The following is a 12775-nucleotide window of genomic DNA, read 5'->3' on the forward strand; positions in this document are numbered from 1 at the left end:
GGGGGAGCATATATTTATAAAATGAAGGGGGAAAACTGCACATTCCCCGTCACCTCGCTCTGTGTCGTTTCAGCATGGTCCGCCATCCTTCTTCAGCTACCATTTATAAAATGATCCGCCATCCTTCTTCAGCTACCACGGCGAAAAAATACGCTGCGAGTCCAAAATTCATCTATCCGCTTTCGTGGTGTATCACAGGACAGAGGGACGGTCATTTATGTGTACACACTGTTGGATGAAGTTGAGCGGGTGGGGTATGTGTGAAACAACATGATCCGTTGATGAAAAACTTATTAGACATCCGATTAATCTAGTCGAATTTGAGACATGACTGTACTAAACTTAATTTGCATGTTATGTATAGATGATTTGTGTTATTTTCTATCCGAACTTTGATGAATATCAGCCTGTTTGCATGAATTTTGTCCGGTTAATTAAAATGCGGATTGAAATATATATGGCTATGTTTGGATGACGGTCTCCCGCATTTGTGTTCGCCGACTAATCATCTGTCCGTGAACGAATGCGAAAGAAAATTTACGGTTGCAGTTGGAGATGTTCTTTAGTGTGTGCACACTGGTAATGTGCGTGGATCTTATATAATTGTACGATTCTCGGTGTGGGATGAGAACCATGAAATTTCAGTAGCAAAACCGAAGAATGATGCAGAATGGTAGTTAAGAGACTCAATACACCTTAACCAATGCTATTAGATTCATCATGAAATGCATTTTCATATGCCATACATTGGGTATATTAAAAGTTTAATTTTTTTCCCTGTACACTACAATAATTGACTTCGACCTGATTTTTTGTATGCGCTATAATTTGGCGAGGAGGGTATTAAGCATGAAGATGCAGTGAACCATCGTAAAAATACCAAGAGTGTAACAAGTCTTCAAGGGGTACATAGATAATGAAACTGAATTACTCCCTCCGTTTCGTAATATATAAGAGCATTTTTCACATTACACAGGTACTGAATTAAGACTAATTCTGTTACGGCATCTCCCGTTGCCATGTCGTCGTGGTAACATCGCAGCAACGCATGAAGAATGTCTGACGATGCTGCCATGTGCGGGAGGCGCGCTAGACGACATCAGCATAAAAGCACGACAAGACAATCAGTAACGAAAAAGCAAATCGCCCGCGCAGCACGCCACCATACCACACCACCACTGCCGGCCGCTTTATACCGTTGCCTTGCATTAGGGGTTAAATTTCGTGTTATGACCTTTTTCTGAAACCTATTCAAGATTCAACTCTAATTTGAAAAAAATTCAAGATCTGATTCTTATGCTATTATCAAGGACCATGACGATAGGGTATAACAGCCTACCGTCAAGGTTCCTGGCGGTAGGGTTGCATGCCTTATCGCCAAAAACCTTTCAAGTATTGAACACAGTATGTGCTCGTGCCTACCGTCAATTGTGCAGACTACCGCCAACCCGGGTGACGGTAGCAATGTTTTCTACCGCCAAAGTCCCTGGCGGTAACCTGTTAGACCCTACCGTCATGGACTCTAGCGGTAGCAAAAAGGTCAGATCTCGAAAAGATTTCAAACTAGGGTCAAATCTCGAATAGGTTTCAGAAAAGGGTCAAAACACGAAAATTTGCCGCGTTAGGGATGGCAATTTTGCCCATGGGTATGGATACCCGCGGGTATCCTACCCGAAAACAATGGGTATGAGCAAGACTTGAAGAGATTTTTTACCCACGGGTAATGGGTACTCATACCCGCAAAATATATGGGTAGGGCATGGGTAAGAAATTATGCCCATAGGTAACCCAATGGATACCCAGAAAAAATTAATAAATGAAAATAACTCCTATAACATATGGGGTTAGCATCCAACTCATATGGTCCAACCCTAAATCTCATATTCCTTAAACAAGTCATAGCTCATAGGCTCATAATCACCTGCTCGCCACTCCTCATACGTCCTATGTGACTCCTCAAAAAGATGAAATATCGACTCTTCGCTACCAGACTCTTGTCGAACACTAGATCCAGTGATCCCCAATTCCCACCACCGCCTTCCACAACGTCGGCCTTCCACCAACCGCTGCTCATACTCCTCTGATGCTTCCAAGAGGCCATCCACTGGAGGAGACCACATACGTGCTATACTACTATACCATGGTCACTCGAATTTTAAACTTATTTATCTACCTCTTAAGAATTTGAATGCTATATATTGTATCCAATGGATACCCATTGGGTATAGGATACCCGATGGGTATGGGTATGGGTGTCAGTTTATACCCATGGGTATTGAAGCGGGTGGGTATAAAAAGTTTCTATGGGTATGGGTTTGGGTAGAAGGAGGTTGTACCCGCCCATACCCTACCCATTGTAGCGACCAGACTTCAAATAGTCTGATCTCTGTGCTCCGGTGTCATCCCTGGATCAGTAATGCTGACACCACACAGTACTCGGAGGATTTATAACAGAGTAGCAATCACACACTTATTACATCGAGTGTCTCAATAGAAAACTTATTACAATTAATATGGCTTATGGCCATCTAATAACGATAACAGCGGAAGGCTTGGAAGATAAGTGAGTCTATCAACTCCAACGGCATCACTGAGTATAGAACCACGACCTAAAAACTCCTAAATCGTCGTCTGAAAAGTCTGCAACATTAACATTGCGGCCCGAAACGGGTCAGCACATGGAATATGCTGGCAATGTAACACATAGAGGGTAATGGAATGAAACAGTTATACTATATGCATATTTGACTGGTGGAAAACTCTATGGTTACGGTTTTGCGTAAAGCCAATTTTTCCCTACTTCAAAGGAATAAATTTAATTACTATCATGGTAGTTGTTAAACATTGAGAATGGTTGACAGTATCCTCAATCCCAATTAAGCATCATCATTAAACAAAACCCAACAAAATTAATTTAGAGTAACATGTTGAGATTCACATGATAATCCAAGTACTAGATACTCAAGATGTCCATAACCGGGGACACGGCTAATCATGATTAGTTTATTACACTCTGCAGAGGTTTGTGCACTTTTCCCCACAAGACTCGATCGCCTCCGTTTGGTTTCTCGCACTACAAGGTGTTTGAGAAGATGGATGACCGAGACATGGTCTTTCAGAAGCGCTAGCACCTTACGATCGGGTAGACCGTACCACCTACATCCCCTACATCTGCTAGTCTACCACTGTAAGAGTTCGCACGACTTAGTCAACTATGCTAGAGCCCATAATAGCTTATGGCTGCACACGGAAATTTCTAGTATGAATAGTCTCATGATCCCTTTGAGCCTGGGTGGCGGTCCGAAAGAAAACATGCAAGTCCTGGAATACCCAGGTGCCTCAATCCACCCAGATGTGTGTTTAAGTTGCCAACCATTAATTAACAAACTCACATCTGTCATGGAAATCACTCACCCAATCCATGTCTACTAGCATAGCATGGCATAATAAGCAAACGCGGAAGTAACTCCCAAAGATTTGATAATAAACAGGTAATAGGTACTACCTCAACTACTTCCCATCCCACAATTTAATTAGAATCCTAATCATGCAATGTGTGAGGATTTGATCTAATGCAATAAAACTGGGTAGTAGAAAAGGTATGATCAAAGTGTTACTTGCCTTGCTGATGATCCGCGAAACCTAGAGATTCGAAGTAACAAGCGGCGCACTCCGGGTACTCTATCGCAAACAAACAAATAAGCATACAATAAATACTCATCTAATGCACGGGTAAAACTCAAATAAGAGATCTAATCAGAAGGTTCAACTTAAGAACTCCGGTTGGCAAAAAGAATCAAATCGAATGAAACAACGAAAGTCAAACGGCGAAAGAAAACAACTTCATTCTACAAATCTGGATCTAGAGCAATTTTTACAGTAGCAAAACCTTGTTTAAGTTGGTTAAACGGATAGAGGGTTTTGAGACGAAACTCCAGGCGCTTGAATCGCCTGATTCCGATAAACGAGCGAAAAGATATACTAAAACGAAAATCGGATCAGGAATCGCGATCAGAAAAATCGCGGATTTAATCCGAGAAAAAGAAAAAAACGACGAACGTTCGCTAGAACGAACGAACGGATGAACGCTCGCTATTTAAATAAACCGGAAAAACTGATCTATTTAAAAAAAACGGATCTAAAAAACTGACGGAAAAACCGAATGGTTTTTTCGAAGAAAAAAACGGCGCGGAAATCGAGGCAGCGGCGGACCTCGGGCGGCGTGCGGCGGCGTCCGGCGGCGCGGCGGCGGCGGCGGCGGGGGCTGGGGCGGCTTGGGGCTGGCTAGGGTTTCGGCTGGGCCTCCCCTGGCTATATATAGCCTAACGGGCCGGGAGTCCTAGTCGGACACGGCCCTAGGTTGGTGCGCGTTTTTTTACGCGCAGAAGAAAAATAAAAAGAAATACTAAACAGACTCCAAAAATTCCGAAATAAATTTTCACGGGCTTCTAAAATCAAGCCTCACAAGGTGAACATTTATTTGGGGCCTAAATGCAATTTTGAAAAACGCATATTTTTCCTAAATTCAAATAAAACACCGAAAAACTCCGAAATAAAATCTTATTTGATTTTATTATTAAATCCTCAATATTTCTTTATGTTGGGAAAGTCATTTTATTCCCTCTCTCATATTTTTGTAATATAAATAATTGATGATAAAATAATTAAAATCAAATGATCCTATTCTCAAAATTTGAGAAAACTCAAATATGAAAATAACGAAATCCCCAACTCTCTCCGTGGGTCATTGAGTTGCGTAGAATTTCTAGGATCAACCAAAATGCAAAAAATAAAATATGATATGCAATGATGATCTAATGTATAATATTCCAAATTGAAAATTTGGGATGTTACAAACCTACCCCCCTTAAGATGAATCTCGCCCTCGAGATTCGGGTTGGCTGGGAAATAGGTGAGGGTGGTCCTTGAGCAATTCTTCCTCTCGTTCCTAGGTGGCTTCATCCTCTGTGTGGTGGCTCCACTGAACTTTGCAAAACTTGATAACCTTGCTGCGAGTGACTCGATTGGCAAACTCGAGAATCTTAACGGGTCTCTCCTCGTAGGTCAAGTCGTTATCCAACTGAATAGTTTCCAAAGGCAATGTGTCTCTCAACGGTATGTCAGCCATCTCCGCGTGACACTTCTTCAACTGGGAAACGTGGAACACATCATGAACTCCTGACAATCCTTCAGGTAATTCCAACTTGTAGGCCACTTCTCCCATACGCTCCAAAACTCGATATGGTCCTACAAATCGTGGCGCTAACTTCCCTTTAACTCCAAAACGCTTTGTTCCCCGAAGTGGAGATACTCGAAGATAAGCTCTATCTCCGACTTCGTAAACGGTCTCCTTGCATTTAGAATCTGCATAACTCTTCTGTCTGGACTGGGCTACCTTGAGCCTATCGCGAATCAACTTCACCTTCTGTTCAGACTCTTTAATCAAGTTAGGTCCAAACAACTGGCGGTCTCCAACTTCGTCCCATGACAATGGTGTCCTGCACCTCCTTCCGTACAAGGCTTCGAAAAGGGCCATCTTTAAACTGGTTTGGTAACTATTTTTGTAAGAGAACTCTGCATATGGCAAATTGTCGTCCCAACTAGATCCGTAATCTAGCGCACAAGCTCTCAGCATATCCTCCAAAATCTGATTGACTCTCTCGGTCTGTCCATCTGTCTGTGGATGAAAAGCTGTACTAAATTCTAGCCTAGTACCCAAAGTTTCATGCAACTGCTTCCAGAACTTTGAGGTAAACTGGGTTCCTCTATCTGATACGATACTCCTTGGAACTCCATGCAAACATACGATCCTGGTCATGTATATCTTTGCCAACTTAGCACTGGTGTAAGTGGTCTTTACTGGGATGAAATGAGCTACTTTCGTCAATCGATCAACTACAACCCAAATCGAGTCGTAGCCTAAACGAGTCTTGGGTAATCCTGTGATAAAATCCATGCCTAACTTATCCCACTTCCATTCGGGTATCGTCAATGGTTGTAACAATCCTGCTGGCTTCTGATGCTCTGCCTTTACTCTCTGACATACATCACAAACTGCTACATACTCCGCAATATCCTTCTTCATTCCGGTCCACCAGAAAATATCCTTCAAATCCAAATACATCTTGGTATTTCCTAGGTGAATCGAATATGGTGAATCGTGTGCCTCTTGCAGAATCAACTTCCTGATCTCTGGGTCATTGGGCACATAAACACGGTCTTCAAACCATAGGGTGTCGTGCTCATCCTCACGAAATCCTTTAGCTTTTCCTTTGCTCAGTTTCTCCTTTATAGTGGCAATCTCTTTGTCAGTCTTCTGAGCTTCTCTGATTCTATCCATCAAGGTTGACTGAATCTCCAATGCTGCTACATAGCCTCTCGGAACTATTTCCAAACATAGTTCACGAAGATTTTATGCTAACTCCTTGGGTATTTCTCCCGTCATTAATGTATTGACATGGCTCTTATGGCTTAAGGCGTCAGCTACTACATTAGACTTTTCGGGATGGTATTGCAATCTCATATCATAATCCTTGATGAGTTCCAACCATCTCCTTTGTCTGAGATTCAACTCCTTCTGTGTGAAAATGTACTTCAAACTCTTATGATCCGTGTACACCTCACAATGGTTTCCAATGAGGAAATGCCTCCATGTTTTCAAAGCATGCACTACGGCTGCTAACTCCAAATCATGCATGGCATAATTCAACTCATGAGGCTTTAGTTGTCTTGAGGCATATGAAACAACTCTCCCTTCCTGCATAAGCACTGCTCCAAGTCCTCGACGTGAAGCGTCGCAATACACCTCATAATCTTTGGTCTGGTCTGGCAAAATCAACACTGGTGAGGTAACCAAATGTTTCTTCAACTCCTGGAAACTAGCCTCACATTCCTCCGTCCATATGAACTTGGTATCTTTCTTTAATAACTCCATCATAGGCTTCGCAATCTTTGAGAAATTCTCAATGAATCTCCGGTAGTATCCTGCGAGTCCAAGAAAACTCCGGATCTCTCCCACTATAGTTGGTGCTTCCCACTTGGTCACGGTATCTACTTTGGTAGGATCTACTGCTATACCTTCTCCAGATATAACGTGTCCGAGGAATCCTACTTCCTTCAACCAAAACTCACATTTGCTGAACTTGGCATATAATTGATGTTCTTTGAGCTTTCCAAGTACCAAATGCAAATGCTCCTTATGCTCCTCTTCATTCTTCGAATAAACCAGGATATCATCAATGAACACTACGACGAACTTATCCAAAAACTCCATAAATACTTTGTTCATCATGTCCATAAAATAGGCAGGTGTGTTAGTCAGACCAAATGACATAACGGTATACTCGTACAACCCATACCTGGTGGTAAAAGTTGTCTTAGGAATATCCTGTTCTCGAATCTTCAACTGGTGGTATCCTGATCGCAGATCGATCTTGGAAAATACCTTAGCTCCTTGCAATCGATCAAACAGATCATTGATCATTGGTAGTGGGTACTTGTTCTTAATCGTTACTTCGTTCAATCATCGATAATCAACAACCATCCTTAACGATCCATCCTTCTCCACTAGAAGTACTGGCGATCCCCAAGGCGAAGAACTTGGGCGAATATATCCCTTATCCAGTAACTCCTTAATCTGCTTCTTAATTTCTACCAAATCCTTTGCTGGCATCCTATATGGTCTCTTTGATATTGGCCCGGTGCCTGGCAATAGCTCAATCAAAAACTCAATATCTCTATCCGGTGGCATGCCTGGCAACTCCTCTGGAAATACTTCAGGGAAATCCCTTACCACTGGTACTTCCTCCTGCACAACTCCTGTTAAGCAATTTACTTGAGTCCTCTTCGGCACATGTCGGGATACATACTTGATCCTTCTCCCTTCTGGGGTGGTAAGCAAAATTGACTTACTAGCGCATTCAATATTTCCTTCATACTTTGATAACCAATCCATGCCTAATATCACATCCAATCCTTGAGATTCCAATACTATTAGGTCTGAGGGAAAAACATAGTTACCAATCCTTAATGGTAACCGATCACACCATAGACTAGCCACATACTCTGCTCCAGGCGAGGTTACTAACATGGGTGACCTAAGGGCTTGGGTTGGTAGGTTATACTTATCCACAAATCCCCTTGAGATGTATGAATGCGATGCACCAGTATCAAAAAGAACGAGTGCAGTAAATGACTTAACCAGAAACTTACCTATTACTGCATCAGGCTGAGCTTCAACCTCCTCCACGCTAACGTGGTTCACCTGTCCCCTATTAAAAGGGTTCGGCTGCTTCCCAGAGCTTCCATTGCCATTTCCATTTTGTATCTCAGGGCATTCATTGGCATAATGTCCGGTCTTCAAACACTTAAAGCAAGTGACTTGGCTCAGGTCCTTCTTGGCTGGGGTTGATGGGTTGGTGCGATTCTGGTCATTTCTTCCTCCATTTCCATTTCCATTCCTGGTGCCATTGTGATTGTGCGAGCTACCTCCTCCATGGGTATGCTGAAAATGTCCTCCCGGTCTAGGGGTAAAACGTGGCTTCTGCTGAGCTCCTGAAGTGTACTTTCCTTGTCCATACTTCCTCTTGCGATTCTCAATTTGCTGCTGCTTCCCTTTAATCATAAGAGCACGATCTACCAACTCCTGGTAGTTGTTGAAGGTTGCTACCATCAACTGCATGCTCAACTCATCATTCAGTCCTTCCAGAAACTTCTCCTGCTTAGCTGCATCCGTAGCGACGTCATCTGGGGCATAACGTGCTAACTTACTAAAGTCCTCCACATACTGGCCAACTGTCCGTCCTCCTTGGCGCAAGTTGTGAAACTCATGCTTCTTCATGGCCATAGCTCCTGCTGAAACATGCGCAGTACAAAAAGCCTGCTGAAACTGGTCCCATGTGACAGTGTCGACAGGTAAAGTGGCTGTGAAATTCTCCCACCATGATGTTGCTGGTCCTTCAAGTTGATGTGCGGCAAACTTCACCTTCTCCGCATCTATGCATCCTGCTGTAGTCAACTCTCTAGCTGTCTTGCGGAGCCAATCATCTGCTATTATCGGCTCGGTGCTACTGGAAAACACCGGCGGATTCAGCCTAAGAAAATGGGCTAAGTGGTCAACAGGTGGTGGTGGTGGTGGTGGGTTGTTGTTGTTATTCCCTTGATTCTGATTCTGGACTAGCAACTGCATCAATGTGTTCTGCTGCTGGATCAACTGAGTGAGCTCCGGTGGAAAGGCAAATCCGGGGTCACTGTTGGGGATCATAGCAGAATTTAAAAAAAATTCTACGCATCACCAAGATCAATCTATGGAGTCATCTAGCAACGAGGGAGAGAGGAGTGCATCTACATACCCTTGTAGATCACGAGCAGAAGCATTCAGAGAACGGGGATGATGGAGTCATACTCGCCGTGATCCAAATCACCGATGACCAAGTGCCGGACGGACGGCACCTCCGCGTTCAACACACGTACGGAGCGGATGACGTCTCCTCCTTCTTGATCCAGCAAGGGGGAAGGAGAGGTTGATGAAGATCCAGCAGCACGACGGCGTGGTGGTGGATGCAGCAGTGATCACAACAGGGCTTCGCCGAGCTTCTGCGAGAGGGAGAGGTGTAGCAGGGGAGAGGGAGGCGCCAAGACTTCAGGTGCGGCTGCCCTCCCTCCCTCCCTCCTTTATATAGGCTCCCTGGGGGGGGCGGCCCTGGAGATGGGATCTCCCAAGGGGGCGGCAGCCAAGGGGGGTGGAGTGCCCCCCAAGGCAAGTGGAGGCGCCCCCACCCTAGGGTTTCCAACCCTAGGCGCAGGGGGCCCAAGGGGGGCGCACCAGCCCACTATGGGCTGGTTTCCCTCCCCACTTCAGCCCATGGGGCCCTCCGAGATGGGTGGCCCCACCCGGTGGACCCCCGGGACCCATCCGGTGGTCCCGGTACAATACCGGTGACCCCGAATCTTTCCCGATGGCCGAAACTACACTTCCTATATATAATTCTTCACCTCCGTACCATTCCAGAACTCCTTGTGACGTCCAGGATCTCATCCGAGACTCCGAACAACTTTCAGATTACTGCATACTCATATATCTACAACCCTAGCATCACCGAACCTTAAGTGTGTAGACCCTACGGGTTCGGGAGACAAGCAGACATGACCGAGACGACTCTCCGGTCAATAACCAACAGCGGGATCTAGATATCCATGTTGGCTCCCACATGCTCCTCGATGATCTCATCGGATGAACCACGATGTCGAGGACTTAATCAATCCCGTATTCAATTCCCTTTGTCAATCGGTACGTTACTTGCCCGAGACTCGATCGTCGGTATCCCAATACCTTGTTCAGCCTCGTTACCGGCAAGTCACTTTACTCGTACATAATGCATGATCCCGTGATCAACCACTTGATCACATTGAGCTCATTATGATGATGCATTACCGAGTGGGACCAGAGATACCTCACCGTCATACGGAGTGACAAATCCCAGTCTCGATTCGTGCCAACCCAACAGACACTTTCGGAGACACCTGTAATGTACCTTTATAGTCACCCAGTTACGTTGTGACGTTTGGCACACCCAAGGCACTCCTACGGTATCCGGGAGTTGCACAATCTCATGGTCTAAGGAAATGATACTTGACATTCAGAAAAGCTACAGCAAACGAACTACACGATCTTTGTGCTATGCTTAGGTTTGGGTCTTGTCCATCACATCATTCTCCTAATGATGTGATCCCGTTATCAATGACATCCCCATGTCCATAGCCAGGAAACCATGACTATCTGTTGATCAACGAGCTAGTCAACTAGAGGCTCACTAGGGACACATTGTGGTCTATCTATTCACACATGTATTACAATTTCCGGATAATACAATTATAGCATGAATAATAGACAATTATCATGAACAAGGAAATATAATAATCATTTTATTATTGCCTCTAGGGCATATTTCCAACAGTCTCCCACTTGCACTAGAGTCAATCATCTAGTTACATTGTGATGAATCGAACACCCATGGAATTGTGGTGTTGATCATGTTTTGCTCTAGGGAGAGGTTTAGTCAACGGATCTGCCACATTTAGGTCCGTATGTACTTTACAAATTTCTATGTCTCCATTTTGAACACTTTCACGAATGGAGTTGAAGCGACGCTTGATATGCCTGGTCTTCCTGTGAAACCTGGGCTCCTTGGCAAAGGCAATAGCTCCAGTGTTGTCACAGAAGAGAGTCATCGGGCCCGACACATTGGGTATGACTCCTAGGTCGGTAATGAACTCCTTCACCCAGACTGCTTCGTGTGCTGCCTCCAAGGCTGCCATGTACTCCGCTTCACATGTAGATCCCGCCACCACGCTTTGCTTGCAACTGCACCAGCTTACTGCCCCACCATTCAAAATATATACGTATCCGGTTTGTGACTTAGAGTCATCCAGATCTGTGTCGAAGCTAGCATCGACGTAACCCTTTACGACGAGCTCTTCGTCACCTCCATAAACGAGAAACATTTCCTTAGTCCTTTTCAGGTACTTCAGGATATTCTTGACCGCTGTCCAGTGTTCCATGCCGGGATTACTTTGGTACCTTCCTACCAAACTTACGGCAAGGTTTACATCAGGTCTGGTACACAGCATAACATACATGATAGACCCTATGGCCGAGGCATAGGGGACGACACTCATCTTTTCTCTATCTTCTGCCGTGGTCGGGCTTTGAGCCGTGCTCAATCTCGTACCTTGCAATACAGGCAAGAACCCCTTCTTTGACTGATCCATTTTGAACTTCTTCAATATCTTGTCAAGGTACGTACTCTGTGAAAGACCAATGAGGCGTCTCGATCTATCTCTATAGATCTTGATGCCTAATATATAAGCAGCTTCTCCAAGGTCCTTCATTGAAAAACACTTGTTCAAGTAGGCCTTTATGCTTTCCAAGAATTCTATATCATTTCCCATCAACAGTATGTCATCCACATACAATATGAGAAATGCTACAGAGCTCCCACTCACTTTCTTGTAAATGCAGGCTTCTCCATAAGTCTGCATAAACCCAAACGCTTTGATCATCTCATCAAAGCGAATGTTCCAACTCCGAGATGCTTGCACCAGCCCATAAATCGAGCGTTGGAGCTTGCACACCTTGTCAGCATTCTTAGGATCGACAAAACCTTCCGGTTGCATCATATACAATTCTTCCTTAAGGAAACCATTGAGGAATGCCGTTTTGACGTCCATTTGCCATATCTCATAATCATAGAATGCGGCAATTGCTAACATGATTCGGACGGACTTCAGCTTCGCTACAGGTGAGAAAGTCTCATTGTAGTCAACCCCTTGAACTTGTCGATAACCCTTAGCGACAAGCCGAGCTTTATAGATGGTCACATTACCATCTGCGTCTGTCTTCTTCTTAAAGATCCATTTATTTTCTATGGCTCGCCGATCATCGGGCAAGTCAGTCAAAGTCCATACTTCATTTTCATACATGGATCCTATCTCGGATTTCATGGCTTCCAGCCATTTGTCGGAATCCGGGCCCGCCATCGCTTCTTCATAGTTCGAAGGTTCACCGTTGTCTAACAACATGATTTCCAAGACAGGGTTGCCGTACCACTCTGGTGCGGAACGTGTCCTTGTGGACCTACGAAGTTCAGTAGCAACTTGATCTGAAGTTTCATGATCATCATCATTAACTTCCTCTCTAGTCGGTGCAGGCACCTTAGGAACATTTTCCTGAGTTGCGCCACTTTCCGGTTCAAGAGGCAATACTTCATCAAGTTCT

This window comes from Triticum aestivum, chromosome 1A (genome assembly GCF_018294505.1).
Source record: "Triticum aestivum cultivar Chinese Spring chromosome 1A, IWGSC CS RefSeq v2.1, whole genome shotgun sequence".
Lineage (NCBI taxonomy): Eukaryota > Viridiplantae > Streptophyta > Magnoliopsida > Poales > Poaceae > Triticum > Triticum aestivum.